Source organism: Colius striatus, chromosome 25, assembly GCF_028858725.1.
Source record: "Colius striatus isolate bColStr4 chromosome 25, bColStr4.1.hap1, whole genome shotgun sequence".
NCBI classification, from domain to species: Eukaryota; Metazoa; Chordata; class Aves; order Coliiformes; family Coliidae; genus Colius; species Colius striatus.
Window position 1 is genome coordinate 5,109,355 of NC_084783.1, and position 16,244 is coordinate 5,125,598.

Below are 16,244 nucleotides of genomic sequence, written 5' to 3' on the forward strand. Positions count from 1 at the left end.
TTCAAGATACTTCAGACTTGCTGGCTACTGGTCACTGATAGTTAAAGGAAATGGACGAAGGACATTGAGCGCACTGTTCCACCCTTTGTATGACAGTTATTGCAATAAGCTCTCCTTGGTGAATGAAGAAGGAAATTTAACAAGGGAAAAAAAACCCAATCATTGTCAGAGGGATCATACAGCTTGACCAGAGAAGTGCTGTGGTTTGACTTGCTGTCTGTGGCTTGCTCAGCCTTCCTCTTGATGAGTAGCCGGTAAAAATGGTCCAGCTTGCATAGTAGTATTGTCTGTAATCTAACTATTCAGAGTTCCCTTAAAGCACAGCTTTCTACTCTGAGGCTGTTCATGAGGCAGAACTATGTCATATGTTTCTGTGAAGTGATTCATTACTTGCAGTGGAAGTGGCAGCTAAATACTTCCAACTCTACTGATTTTAATTTTAAATGATTGCTCTCTGTGGCCTTATGCAAGTTCCTGTGCAGTTGTTCAGTAGCAAAAAGCAACTTCATTGGCATTTCTCTGCATCTTTTTTTAATATCTGGCATGTAGGTGTATAATTAGAGCATTTTGTTCTTGAAAAAAAAAATGCAACTGATATTCTGGGTATGCAACTTTACAAACTGTTAAAACAAAGGAGGTACTTCATTTTCCTTTGACTATCCATTGATAAGCTAATAAACTGGTGAGCTAAAGCAATATAAGCAAACCTAGTCCTGGTGATGTGAGTGCACCAAATTGCAGCTGAGACAAAAATCACCCATAAAGGCATAGAATGTTACTAAGTCTGGAGGCTTTTAACTTGGTGGTGAAGAGGAAGTTGACTTCCGTGAGGTTGATGTTAGGTTGAAGTTAGATTGCTGGCCTACATCAAGGATGAAAGGAGGAAAAAGCAATGAGAAAGGGTTACTATTGGAGACTCATGAATGAGGCTCCTGAAACCCAGTGAGGAAAAAGTAGATGTGAAAGGCGTAATGGCTTGTGAATTGAGTGGTTTGGTATCTTGTTAACTGAACTGAAAAGCAGCTGCAGTAAGACTGCATTTACGTTGTTGCCTAAAATTGAAGCTAAAAAACATGTTTGAAGCTTCCTACAGCAAGGATGTGGCTTACACAAGTGAGATTATCAGTCTCTTGTCTGGGTAAATTATGCAAGTTCGAAAAATCACTACAGTGTATAGGGTTAGGAGGAGCTGACAGCAGTATTTGCACTGGTCATCTGTAGACGCTGTTTCCTTGAAGCTGTGTGGGGGCAAATACTGTTCCTGACTTGTACCTTTCATGAAAAGTGGTCAGCTGGGGGAAACTAGGTGATGACTAGATGATCTCTAAAGGTGCCTTCCAACCCCTACCATTCTATGAAACAAACCAAAGTGTGGATCTCAGTGTCAGAACTGTCTTCCTACTTGCATCTATGGACTGCTCCTTCTGTCATAGTTATGGCTTCTCTAAGCTGTCACAGCTGATTTAAGAACTGATCAAATTCTGTTTCTACCTCAAGCTGCTTTTGTAGCTTTGTAGGAGGATTTACGTGGGAGGATGAATAAATGTTTGTGTAGCCAAGTGGTGAATTCAGCCAGGGAAATGATCTGGGTGTAAACTAACCTGGGGAAACAAGGAACTTTCATTTGGACATTTTTCCCAGTTCAGTTTGCTTTGTGGCTGTATGAATGTATGAATGCTTGTGCTACTTTAACAGGGAAGAAAGGATGGCATGGAAATAGAAGGAAAGTGAGAAGAGGATAGATCCTGGGGCAGCTGTCCACTCCTTGGGATATGCTAAGCAGACTGAAATAATATCACTTGTGCATGAATAGTGCGTGTGTTCTTTAATAATTTAACTATTTAATAACTTTATTCTCCCCCCCCCCCCAAAATAATACCTTGTCATAAACCTCTTGTACACATTTTCTTTAATGGTGTAAGGACCTGACAGATGAGCTGTGATGGATTAAGCTTTGTTCTTTTCTGTCTCCATTCTTACTCTTGTGAAGGTTGCTTCCTCTTTGGTGTGTACACCAGAATGTGGCATTTGTGCTGCAGTTGCTCAGGGAGCAATACCTGCTGTGGTTGAAAGCAAGTCCCTCATGTTTTCACCAAAACCATCTTAAAATAATTGATACTCACCTTCAGCTTAATTGTTCCTTTATCTAAAAAGAGAGAGAGAGAGTGTGTTATTCTTGCCAAGCTCAGGTACTACCCTTTTAGACATTTGTAGTTGAATGAAACTCCCACATCACGGAGCTGCTGACTGCAACACCCCTTCAGTATGATTTCACCTGAAGTAATTTTCTTGCATTGTGCAAAACTATCTCCAGGGTGAGCAAGTTGGGCCCAGCACAGTTCTCTAAATTAAACTATGTCCACATTTATTCACAGCTTTTGTACAAGGTAAACTACAAAGTGCTTTATGGTTAGAGTACCATCAAGGCTGAGGTTCCAGCACAGAGCATCCTGTACTCATTGAAGTATTTTGCTGTAAAAAGGACATGTTCTCTTTTTGGAGTAGGATAATTCTCAAAACAAACAGTCACAGAATTTATTTTGATGGCTGGATACAGCCATATCTAAGATTTCTCTCTAGCACAGGTTGTCCACATGTGGAAGCATCACCCCCTTTGAATTACTCAACAAGTGTCAGCCAGTTTCAAAGACAAGGGGAGGATGAAACCAGATACAATCTGTTCCAAGAAAGGAAATGGCTTTTATGTAACTCCCAGTTTTTACACAGAAAAGGCTTAAAACATGATGGTTAAAAAGCCTGATTGCCTGAGCCCTGTCTACACTACAGCTTACACCAGTGTGAGCAGTGGAAGAACAGTGCTACTGGGTTTCATTTTCCATAATGTAAACACATTCAGTAGTAAGTTGGACATAATCAAACACTCTCAGTCCTTACAGGACAGAGAAGAATCTGCCTTTAAAACACAACCCCACAAAATATTATCCAACTTATCCAATTCCTCAAACATTACCACATCTTTCAGCAATACTCAGGCCTGAAGATGGAGAGGTTGCATTTCCCACACTCAGCTTAAAACAAAGGTAGGAAATGATGATGATGATGGTGGTGTCATTTTTTTATCCCTTCCCCAGCTGCCCAGGGTCACTCATTCAGATTTCAAAAGAAAGGATATTCACCGTAAAACATTTCAATAGCAGTTATCTGGGGTCTCTGCATGTCTTGAGGTTCCAAAATTATTAGTCTTGGATGTTTGAGATCACACACATCTCAAAATCACAGTAGCACAACCACCTGAGAAGTTTTACTAGATAAGGAATTAATTCATTTGGTTCCAGTTCCATTATCATCTAAAGCAACTCTCCACGAGACTCTGATGTGCTCTCACTGCATCTCAACTTAGAAACTAGTTCTCAAGCTCAGAATTGTAGGAACTTACCCAGAACTGTTCCATGGCTTCGTGACACAGTTTCTCCTTTCACCACTAACTGAATCTGAACTGTTGTCTCCTTGACAGAGTTAAAGATGGTTACACTTATCGCTTCCTCAACACCAGAGCGGAAAACAGAAGGTGCTGCAATCAAATAGCCCCTGAGAAGCAAAATTGGAAGCAGACAGTCAAGAACAGCAACAAGAGTGTGATTCTTATTTGTATGTCACTCTATGCATAACATAAACAACCCTCAGTATTTAAAGGCAGTAATAGTGACCTTTACTGCACACGTTATAAATACATTCATTTATACACTCTGTAGAAACACACTAAACCTGTAACTAACCATAAAAAAGCTGAAGTTCGGGAAAGAATAAAGAGATACCTGAGCCTCCAATAGAGTTTTGTAGATAATGTCTCATTTGGAAAGGACTCAGATACTTCTAACATTTTTATCTCAGTTACTTTTCATCACTCCCCTTACAGAGTTAACTTGTCACAAAGAAGAGGAGACTCTCAGTGATGATATTCAGCACTTTCTGGATGTCAGACTCACATCAACCTACCACATCTAAACTTCCAATTTCTACAGAAGGAGCTCAGAAACTACAACTACAAGACTGGGCTCAAATTCTAACATGTTTTTGTTCAAACAATTCTATCTTCCAAGTTTAAAAGTGGGCAAAAAGGACTTATTTTAGCTGGCACATACAGAGTTTTAAAGCCACCCCAGACGACCTCCCATCTGCACTACAGTCCTTGTGCTGCTGAATGGAATCTATACCATTCCTGAATGGCACCATGCCATGGACTTGTCAACTCGAAGGATTACAGACTCTGAGCTCTTTGATGCACTGGGCTGTAAGCAACACATTTATATTCTCTTCATGACACACCTTTCTGCTTTTTCTTCAGCCCCAAAGGATTTTTTACATGAGGCAATTCCTCATATGACTCTTGAAGCCCTATTTCTCAGCCCATGCCTTTTTACAGCTCCATGAGACAGTTTGGTTTAGTTCATGATTCATTGTCACTCTGGGATGAAGATGATGATGATTTACAGCCCTTAAATCACCTTTTATCAAATTCCAGCCCCCTGTTTCTCACTCAGCAGGCCTCATTGCCATGGAGATCTCATTACCCCCAAAGGAAGTTCAGATCTCTGTGGCATTTGAGTTTAATTGCACTGGGTATTTACAGATTCAAAACCTTGTGGTTGCCAGGTTTGAAAATTCATCAGAACAATAACAAATAACAACTAAAAGTTACTACTTTGTCTGTAAATTCTTGGTAAGAAAGAAGCTGCAGAGGGAGTACCATCTGCATCCAGGATGAAATGATTAGATTAAAACTGTCAGAGAAGCACAGCACTGCAGTGCCATATGTGAAGCACATGTATTCACATTGTTCTAAACTGCTGTGGCTCTTTCTGAAGCATCAACCCATCGGCACAGATACTGAAATCACTTCATGAGGAGCGTTTGGACATTAAATATTTAACTTGGCAATTTAACAGTTAACTTGACAGTGACTGGACAGATCCTTGAAGCACATTTCACTAACAGCTCTGCCAGATCACACCAAAACTTGGTAGAAAGAGATATTTACTACTAAGCAAATGAAAATAGGCTGTGGGTGGCTCTTCATTAATGCAGCTATTCATGGTGTTGATGGGCTAGAATAAGCCATAGATAAAGGAAAGAAAGCAGCAAACCTTGATCAACGTTAACCTAAACACTCCAGAAGGAGCTGAGGACTCAATTCCTAAAAGCCAGAAAGCTTTCCCCGCAGGGAAATGTGACTTTCCACACAAGAATCCTTCACGTGCTCTTACGGAGCAACCATCATTACCTTCAACCATCCCAAACCCAACAGCAGCCCCTGCGCAACACCCCGGATTCCTTAAAGAATTGTTTGCAGAAGAAAGCTTTGCAGCCGCTTGCTGGAGCAGCTAGAGGCAGGTATTTCTCCGGAGACTTTCTTTTCTTCCCCCCTCTCCTTTCTCTGTGCTGTGCACTTTTGCACCGGCGAGCACAAACGTGCTGCTGGGCTCAGGAGCAGCCGCCGCTCGCCTCCCCGACCTCAGCTCCTCGACGTGACTTTTCGCAGGCTTTGTTAAGTAGCTGGGGCAACCACTCCCGGAGCCCCTCGCAGAGAGGAGGGAGGCTCATCCCTTCCTCTCCTTCCCCCATCACCCCTTCCAGGGAGCCCGCCGCAGGCTGCGCGACCTTCTCTGGGTACTTACTGCCTCTCCCGGGGCTGGGCTGCGCTCAGGCTGCAGAGGGTCAGGAGGACCCCCCAGACGCAGCCGGGCTCTTGGCGGGGCATGGTGCTGCGGGGCCCCAGGCCACGGCACTCTCCGAGGCCAGGAGGAGCCTTTTGTTCGCGGCGAGCGCAGCCCGAGCCTCCCCCGCCGCCCCGCTCCCGGGCTCGGCTCCCCGGTGCCTCCGGCCCCCGCCCCCGCCGCGTCCCCGCCCCCGGGCCGCCCCCTCCTGGCCCCGGTGCCCGCTCGGCTGCGGCCCCGGCTCTTTGTCTGCGGCTCCCCGCCTGCTCCTGACGGCGTGCACCGGGGGAGGGGGCCGGGCCCCGCACCTCCGCCTCCCGGCGCCGGGGCTCGGCTTGGCGCTGCCCGCTCCCAGGTGCGCTGCGCGCCCGGCCCCCGCGGGCTCCCGGCTGCAGCCGCCGCTCCTCGCCGCAGCCCCGACAGCCGAGCCCGGCCGGCATCTGCTCCTCAACTGCCGCGCTCAGCAGCACCGGGAGACCATCTGCCCGAGCGCTCTGCCTTCCTCCTCGACGGTGCCACACGCAGACTCCGCAGCTGCGAGAGCTGAGGTGCCTTAAAGCTGCCGTCAAGCCGCACCAGGCCAGAGCAGCCCCTGCGCGCTGCTCCCATCGAGCGAGCTTTTGCACTCCACTGAGCCCCACCAAAGAGCTGCTTTCCAACTGAAAATCCAGTGCCAGGGCTGATGCGACTCCATCCTCCTCTATTCCTAGGCCCTCTCTGTCCATCTCCATCCCTCGGGCCTGACCCGTGGTTACCGGGGTTTGAGACAGGAGGGGGAGCTCTCGACTGCATCAGGCTGAAGAAGGTGAGTCGAGTTGACACAAATGGAGGAAAAGCACACCCAAAGCAAAAGCAAGGATGCAAGGTGACAGAATCAATGCCGTGTCTCACGGAGAGGGATTAAATGCCACATCAAGGAATGATTTCTCCATCCCTTGCCAGAGACAACATGGGCAAGCCAGGATCCCAGGTGTGTGCTTCAGCAGAGCTGCCCTTGCCCCAGCAATAACTGAAAACCCTTAATGTAGGTAGTTTGAACGGATCCTTTCCTCCAATCCTCCACACCTGGCTTAATGTAAACTACCAGGAAAACTGGAAAAAAATATTGAATGCTATTCTTTTCTTTCTCTGTCAGCTCCAGTGTTTGAATCTCAGTTTCATTTCTTCTACCAATCACTGAGCAGCATTTCGTTCAGCAAAAACACAGATTTGTATCCAAAAGGCAGCTCGATTGTTCACCAAAGGCCCTTTCCTCTGGCTTCCAACAGGAAAAACAGCAAATCAAGTTGTTAAAGCTGCCAAATGTGTCAATTACTTTTCACTCTCTTAAAATTATTTCAGTCACCAGCCATTTTATCAGGATCAGTACCAGCAAACATTTGCTGCAAGTCAGTCTCACCCAGAGGAGTGAGGAAGTTTCCCTGACTGCTTCAGCAAATGGACTTCAGAGGCTGATTGGTCCACAGCCAGGAGAGCAACAAAACAGTGCCTCAGGTTTTATCTTGTTTGAAACTTATACTGATTTTAGTATGACTTCTCTTTAGATAAATCACTGACTCCATAGCTTTTTGATAAGTTCAGGTTATCTTCACTAATGGCTGTCACTGGTAGATGTGACTGCATTTCCCTACTTCAGTCTACCTTAAAGCAGCAGCATCATATCATTACTGTGCTGAGGCATAACAAAAGGGAACAGGTTTTATCAAATGAAGGAAAAAATCCCCAAAGAAACTAGGCTATGGCTTTAAAAAGTCTGCCTCACCTGAAAATTCTTTATACCAGGTGACATTCTCAAATCAAAAGGATGATGTGTTTTGCAAGGCTCATCCCAGCTCTTAGGATTGGACACAACACTTAAAAGCCACAGCCACACAAGTTTGGAAGGTTGTAAAGAAATCACCTACATAAACCACTCATCACAGCAACAACCCTTGACTAATTTTTCTCTACAGATCTTGTTTCCAGACTTGTCCTAATTGTCAAGACCAGGGTGGAGAACTAAAGGAGTTTTATTCAATAGAATGATAACAGCAGATTTCTGCTCTCACTACTGAACAAGAAGTTTTTACAGACTGTTCACCACCTTGGGAAAGGCCATTTGGATTTCTTTTCAATGGGATTTTTCTCACTAAAGCTCATCTGTGGGAGGAGCTGCAGAATGACTTGGAGCAGTTTCCAGCCTTTAATATGACGTAAGCTGAATGAATTTTGCTCACTGTTGTGCTATTTAAGCAAAACTGCTCCTCTCTTGCTCACTTCACTGCTCATGTATCTTTACAAAACAACTCTACAGCACCGACCAGGAGACTCTTTCATCTGCCCCAAATCGAGGGCACATGAAAGAAAAGCACAAAGTCAACCAGAGGCCCTCCCAACACATCTTTTCTCTCCATGTGTAAAGTAAATCACCATTCTGTGATTCTGGGATGTATTTTGCTAGATTATGCTTATTAGTTGGACAGGAATGCTCTCCACAAACCCTGCGGTGCTATTCTCTGGGATGATGTCAGGTCAGTTGACATTAGGCTGTTTTTATGTAGAATTAAGCACAATGGCCACCATTCTGTCTTTTTGAGAGCTGTATTTTTCCACAAATGTTTCACTGGAACATTAGTTTTCTTTTTCTCTGTACTAAATGCAACGATGGCACAGCTGAGATCCAACATTTGCTTTTGCCAGCTCTGTTAAGCCTGGGTTGCACTTCTGTTTACAATATTCTTAATAAAATAACTCTGGTTTATAATGCATCTGGGCCTTTGAAACTCAACTAGAAATGGAAATAGCCTGACTCATCTACATTTAAGAGCGTGGATTCTTCCTTACTGCTGGATTCTCCTTCAGCTTATTCAAACTCATTCAGACTCTGGAAGCAGAAAGATCATTTCCCAACCAAACCAGCTAAGCTCTGAGAAGCAACTTAGAAGAGCACATTGAAGTGGGAATGTTGGGGGTTTTTAAAATCAAAATAGCAAAGAGAAAGCAAAATGTGGTGTGTCCAGATTCTTTTTCAGCTTCGTCATATTCTCATATAGAACCACAAAACCCGTATATCTCAGTATTTTCCTGCCTGCAAAGTAGCAATACTGATGTCAGCCTCCTCCCTCAGAGTGATACTTAAAAGCATGTTGGAATCCTTTGATTGAAGACAATAAGGAGGTAAAATGAAAATGGAGCACCTCTGCTGCTGTCATGGTGTGGCAGCCTACAACTCGTGTGCAATACCTCACTAATCTAAACAAGGCCTTTGATAGTAGTCCTGCAGAGATCAGGTATGTTCTGGATGAAACAACACTATGCTTGCAAAAGAACAGTTACCTCTACACCTAATGCATGTCTCTATAGAGCAGACCCACAAACAGCTCCTTATAGACTCCTGCCCAAGATCTAAGGGGTACATACCAAAAAACCCCATAAGGTGCCACTAAACAGCCATTCTGTAGCCATCCACGTTGTATCTCTGAATAAAGCTCTGTGGATAGAGCAGTGACACGATTCAGCAACGAATTCATCACTGCAGCAGAGCACACTTCTAAAATGAAGCTCCAGCACCTTCAGCACAATGCTGTAACAGTTTTGAACACAGACCAGTGTATTTCTACACCTAAGAAATCACAGCTAGAAATTATCATGACATGGCATATGGCCTTTTAACTCATTGTTAACTTTTTTTAAAGGAGAAATTTCTTCCAAATTGAAGAGTTTGTATTTGATGTTTAGTGAGTACAAGAAATACCAGGCAATGATAGTCTCTAAAGACTGCAAACTCATATTCTAATTATGAAAGTATGTGCAATGCTGCAAATAAGGCTAGAACCAGAGATACCATTTCAAACCATTTAGTTACTGAAATGGAATTTTCTGTGCCTGCCAAATGAATCCTATTCAGTGTGATGCAACAGGTGTTGGAATTCCAGCAGCCGCCTGCAACCCACATCTGGTAATAGTTAGGGGTTTAAAGGAAGTTCTGTAAGAACTGCTTATGTATAAAAACTATTCATCAGTCAAATCTGTGAGCCACATTCACCCACCCGTGTGCACAGCACATACTTCACATTTTTATTTCATTAACAACAAAAAAGGTGATTCTGGTCCTCAGGAAATGTCAGGAATGTCAGGCACTTGTCCAGGTGGAAAGCATGCAGGGGGTTGCTGTGGCTCTACTGGTGTGGCAGAAAGGTGAGGGAGGGACTGCAGTTCATTGAAAAAGGTGTGAATGCCTCTGTATTGGTTCTGACAAGGTCTAACTGACATCCTGACCACTTGTACATTCTCATCCTTATTCTGCAGAAACAAGAATTCCCCCACTGTGTCTCATCCACCCTGCAAAGTTAAAACCACCAGCCAGGTATTTGGCAAACAAAACCCAGTTAACACTAAGCTGTAAATGACACCAATTCTTGAGTGCTGTTACCCTCAGCCTCCTTTCACTTTTGTCCCCCTCAACTGCAAATTCCAATCAATATGAGTACTCATAAGAATCAAGTGGTAGGATGAGGATATTAATAATGAGCCTTTGTTAACTGCCTCTGCATGAGTGTTATCACTAACTTCTCACACAAATAACCAGACCTAAAGGCACAGGAGGTAATAATTAAAGACTGTGAGAATACACTTGTAAATGGTGCATGTAAGAAAAGATGCTGCAATAAAAACAAGACTAGCAGTTATTCATGTTTGCATCAAGTTCTGTAAACACTAGATTTCAGCAGAAGGTGAAAAATAAACAACAGACAAGTCCTCAGCTTTAGGGAAGCCAGAATCACTCGTCCCCCTTCCCAATAGAAGTACACTCATGTCAGTCACTACGTACCACCAGCCAAGATTAAGGTCTTAGTTAATTTTTACAGCATTATATTCATGGTAAAAAAACCCACCAAAACCCTACACCCATTGCTTTAACTCTTAGGTTTGTTCTCCCTTTCTGTTTCTGTGACAGCCTCCTTTCTGTTAGTCATAGATATCTGATATAGAAACTGATAACTGAAAGAAGTGTCCCACCAGCCTGGCCATCCTACTGCAAGCTTACCAGCAATGATGATGTCTTTAACAGAAATGACATCAGTCCAGAGACAAAGCGGTAGAAACAAGACTGATCCTGCCTCCTGGGAATACAAGCACCTGTAGAACAAAATTACAAGGATCATTAAAGAGCCCACTGAAATTAAGAATGTATTCTGAGTAGCATATCACATGATAATGATATCAAGGATGGAATTATTACCTAGTTGTGTCAAAAATACTTATTAATCACCTACAGAACGGGAGAGGCTGATCTTTCACAGTAATGTAACATTTTAATTCCTTACAAAATGACTTCAAAAGTCCTAAGAAATCATTCATCTGGTCAGATGCTCACTTAGAACAGAGCACTGTGCTTAATGAGACAGCTGTCAGTAAGGAATTACTTTCCAGTTTTCTTTTCAGCCTCTACATATGACTGATGCAACAGAGGTTTGTGCATAGTCTGGTGTTTTATACAGAAGTAAGGGATCTAGAAAGGTTGTGACGTCTCCATACCTGAGAGTGATTGAAAATTCAACTGGACACTTTTATAACTAGGAAAAGGAGAGGTAGAGGTAGGAAGGGGTAGAGGTGTCCTTTTACCATACAAACCATATTAAGGTGAGCAATTGGATCTTATTCAGTTATGTCAAGACAAGTTTCTCAAAACAAAGAGTTCAAGGCTCTCGACATCTTTGGGTACTTTGGCCTGTACAGACACTGCCTATGCTCTGCCCACGATACACTGAAGTTGTGGAAGTGTACTGACATCACTTTACACTCCAACTAATAAGCTTCATCCTGGTTTAGCAGAGGATCAGTGATGCACTCCTAGAGTTGCTCGATACCATTTAACTTCCTGAAATACTGTCTAAAAAGTTCTGAAGAAATACACACCAAAACCTCACAGCTGAAAAGTGCCACACAGAGAATATAATCACGGGTAGTAGTCCTGAAAACTCTATTGTTCAATCACGTTTAACTTCCCATCCCCACATAGAATAGATATTAAACCAAGGAATTAAGTTTTGATATCCTACAGGTCATCTCCAAGTACACATTATCTGTAAAAACAAAAGTTCCATCTTGAGAGGCAGCTGACATTTGCTCCCCTACCATAGGACATTTAAGATCTTGAAATAGCAGGAAACTTGAGAGCTCTTGCATACACATTATCACAGGAATACTTTAAAAGAAACTCATCATTTTGAGACTATTCTGCAAAACTTATCCTCCATCCCCGTGCTTGCTTTACAGACCACACACAAATGCACTGGAAGAAACAACTGAAAATCATTCCTGAGAGTTGAACAGGAATGTAAGCACTGGAAATGCTCTTAATCAGTGTGGGTCAGTGGTGCCTTTCAGAGCTGTTCCATCTTCTGTTGCTGTGGAGCTCTTCTCATGTCCTGAAAATCACAGTCCAGCCAGTAGTTTTGTTTATCACATTCAGTATGAGTTTCCAGATCTCTGACAGAGGGATGTCTGCTCCAAGGCAGGGAAGGCTGCAGTAATCCCAGAAGTTCTCATTAGCCTAACATGCAGAAATATCTGCTGGGGCCATGAGCTGCTTACTTGCTGCTGATGAGCAAGGATTCAGCTCCATTTGAAGCTAGTGTGAACAAGGAACTGTAGATTTGGGAGTAATGGTGAAGAGACAAGTGAGGCTTCAGCTATAGTGTGCCAGAGGCAAGAGAGATGCTCCTTCCTGTTGATTCCTGCTGACCCTATGGCAGAGAGCAGAAGAATTACAGTAAAAAAGGCTTTATCTCAGTCCTCTCGAGCTGGTGGTGGGCAAACAGTCAGGCAACACCAGTGCAACTGGAGAGCATGTGGTCAGAGCTCCCCAAGAAAGAAAAGAATGCAGGCAGTGCAAACTTAGCTTAACATGATCTTTGCCAACTGCTTTTCAGACCATTAGAGTTTTGCAGGAGGTAAATGCATTTCAGTGCTTCTCCCTTCCCACCCAGGCACTCAGCTGCCTCATTTCACAATTGCTTTCAGTTTTTGGAAGAGGAAAAAAAGCCCCTCAACCCACCACCTTAGGAGACAAGAAAGTTAACAATTACTCAATAAGAACTCTGGCCTAAAATATGAATGCTTAGGTAACACACAGTGCCCAAGTTCAGAGAGAACAAAACTGAATGGACATTAATACAAGTTACAGAAGGGAGAACATTGATAACTCTAGGTTCTGAAAAGAGCCCTTAAGTTGTTTAGGATTCCAACTGATTCAGAGCATGTGATGTTTTCAGAAAACAAGAGGAAAATACAAAATAACTGGTGTCACATCTGTTTAGCTCCTGCTCCAGTGATTCTGTGGTTCTTTGTTGTTGTTGGTACAGTGATAAATACAGCAGCATCTAATTCTGTGGTTGTTTCAAGGTGGAGGATCCTAAACCAGTTCTGCAAAGAGCCAAACCAGAATTACTTAGAAAGAATATTCAAGAAGATCAAGATGGAAAGGGATCAGTTCAAAATAGTTTAAAACCCTTTCCTGGAGGGCCAGGCTGCTTCACCTAACACTTGTTCTTGCGTTTATACAAAAAATGATTACAAGTGGCCAACTTAAAAGAGAAGAATGGCATAACCCTCAAATCAATGCCTACAATTCTTCTGAAACAATGAGTGCACACCCCCAAGAGCTTTATTGTTTTGCACATTCAGTTGTCAGGACTGGCCTTTTGCCTCAGGCTTGCAGTGCAGACAATGACTGCCACCTGCAGCACTGGGGACAAACTATGGCCCCAAAGGATTTAGCCTGTACCTGTGATCACTGCAAGCAGAACCTTTCTCACCACCCTTCTCCAGGAACAGAACAGCATTCCACTTCACTTTGCAAGGAAAATTTGTGTTGCTGTCTGTGATTTAAGTAGCATTTGGAGGTGTATATATATACACACACACACACACACACACATACAAGAGTATCTCAGTGGTAGAAAGTCACTTGAGTAAAATTTACAAGTACTTCTTTAATAATTTTTAGACCAGCAATGAGGTTTCCCATAAACAAATCTGACTTGGAAGACATTCTGACTTGTGCCTGTGCAGAGACAGAATTATCAAGACACTATAAACTTGATTTTCATTTCATCCCTACACTCTCATATTTAAGATGCCTCTTAACTTCCTTAGCCTCAGAATGACACACAATAAGCAAGTTAAACTCAGGAAAAACAGTTTGACTAGCAGTTCCACTACATAGGAGTCTTTCTATTCAAATGTTCATCTACCAAAAAGAAACAATCTAAATTTGCAGCTAACCTATGACATGACTGCTTAGCAAAGTTCCCCATCCAGTGGCCAATGTCGTCGGTGCAGCTCACGTTTCTGGCTCAGAACACGACCCTGCTGCGTGCAACACTTGGCAATGACAGAATGAATGGCTGGACATGGAGAACTATTAGTTGCAGGTCATTTAACACCTGTAAGGGAGCAGAAACAACAGATGAATCACTTTAAACAACTCATTGCTCTCCTAGTGGCTCGTGGATAAGTTGATGTGGAAAAAAAGAGATTTAATATGATATACTATACATTTTAGCTACAAGAAAGGAGACAGGCAGCAAAGCTGGTGAAGGATCTGGAGAATTGGTCTTATGAGGAGCAGCTGAGGATGTTTAACCTAGAGAAAAGGAGTCTGAGAAGACACATGATGACTCTCTACAACTCCCTGGAGGGGAGTTGTAGTCTGGTGGAGGTTGGTCTCTTCTCTCCAGTAATGAACGACAGCACATGAAATGGATTTAAGTTGCGCCAGGGGAGGTTTATATTGGACATGAGGAAGCACATTTTCACTAAGAGGGTTATTAAGCTTTGGAATGGGCTGCCCATGGAGGTGGTGGAGTCACCATCCCTGGAGATATTCAAAAGGGATATGAGGGATATGGTTTAGTGATAGGCTTGGCAGTGTGAAGTGACTGCCTGAACTTGATGATCTTAAAAGGTCTTTTCCAAACATAAGAATTCTGTGACATCACTGGGATTTTTCCCCTTCCCCAGCCCTTCTCAAAGGTTTAACAAACTCCTAATGGGTAGTTTGTTATATATTGACTTCTTATCCAGTGTGCTGCACACACCTTACACATCCAGTTACTATAGGTCAATGTACTCCTATTTTTTTAATAAAAGGAGGCAAGAATCTAGTTACACCCTTAGTAATACCAGGAAGAAAGTGAATTGCACTGCAACGAGTGCAAGGAGAATGTTCCCAGCATTTTCTGAGCAGGCCAGAAATCTTTATAGACACACAGAGCTTAAGCTAGAAATGTACCACTATGCAGACAACACCAAGCAAATGCTTTGAAAGAACCATCGCAGAAAGAGGTTCCATAGGTAAAAAAGAAACCAATACAGGACACAATATGTCTTTGAGAGGAACACATTCCATCTACAAACCTGGAAAGCAGTCTGGAAAGGCCTGCCACATATGGCCCAGGTGTTCTTAGCAGAGCAGTCACTCCCAGGCACTTACTCAGTAGCTAGCTTTAAGGTTTCTCTGCACATTCACGCTCTTCTGGCCTCAGCACGTTGGCTGCCAGTGGCCAATGGCTTGTGTCACGTGAAGGTTGAGCTTGACTAGTCTGTCAGGAGCTGCTGCTGGGGACTTTCACTGAAAACTGCTTCAAAAGTCAAGCATTAGAATTTATGAGAAATTAGGAAGGTGACAGATATCACAGATTGGACACTGCTGTTGATAAACACACTGCAGTTGTGCTAATATATGATCAAAATGGCAGCAATGCTTGTCCTGGGGATTGTCACCTAGACAAAAAGCATGATTCTTACCAAGGTGTCCCTGGCTTGGGTGAGGAAGAAGAGTACAGTCCATCACCTGCCTCACCTGGGTCTTCAGTCTCTTTGGTCCTGCTGCATCTCTCTGAAGCAGCAGAGCAAAAGCATTCAAAACACTAAAAAGGCTAAAAAGCCAAAAAACCTCTCCTCTCCCCTAGGGACTTTGACTTCTCTGTTCATCCCTGGGGTGACATTTGACATGATTTGGGTGGAGAGTTGAGGAACAGTTATTTCTGGTTTAGCACATCCCTCTTTTTGCTCATTTTCATCGTCAGGGGTGTCACAGGGGTGCTAACCTGAGTATCCATTGCATGGCTCATGCAGTTCTCTCACTCTGGGCACCTGTGGCCTTGCTGAAACTGTTTGGAAGCTGCTTTTCTCTCAATCCCAGCATTTGCAGCCAAAACAGAACCATCTTGCCTCCACAAGGCTTCCTCACTCGGCTACTTTTCAGGCTGATCTCTCAAGGCCTCCACCTCCCAGCTCTGCATCACAGAAGCAGGTACTGGCAGTTTTAACCCTTTGAGTGCGATTCCCACAGCTTGCCATTAGCACCTGTTAGTGCCTGCAAGTCCATCACTGCATATCTACAATCATAGAATGGTAGTGTAGTATTAGCCCTATGTAAGCCCAGATGGAAACAAAAGCTTCTGTAGTAGAACAGGGAAGATATTCTGGCATGAAGGCTAGAGATAAAGCAGTGGAAAGTAATCTTTATTATTAAAGAGAATAAAGTCCTTAAAAAGAAGATGGCAGGTTACTACAAAAACA

At 43.4% G+C, this 16,244-nt stretch overlaps 2 long non-coding RNA genes across 2 annotated transcripts; both read right to left on the bottom strand.

Moving 5' to 3' along the window:
• Window positions 1–1,892: 1,892 nt before the first annotated feature.
• LOC133627797 (uncharacterized) lies at window positions 1,893–4,652 on the bottom strand. Its single transcript, XR_009820399.1, has 2 exons — window positions 3,398–4,652; window positions 1,893–2,146 (listed from the first exon to the last, which is right to left on the bottom strand). It is a non-coding gene; the product is annotated as an uncharacterized LOC133627797 (long non-coding RNA).
• Window positions 4,653–11,846: 7,194 nt separating this feature from the next.
• On the bottom strand, window positions 11,847–16,237 carry LOC133627795 (uncharacterized). Its single transcript, XR_009820397.1, has 2 exons — window positions 15,078–16,237; window positions 11,847–14,104 (listed from the first exon to the last, which is right to left on the bottom strand). It is a non-coding gene; the product is annotated as an uncharacterized LOC133627795 (long non-coding RNA).
• Between the last annotated feature and the right edge of the window lie 7 nt (window positions 16,238–16,244).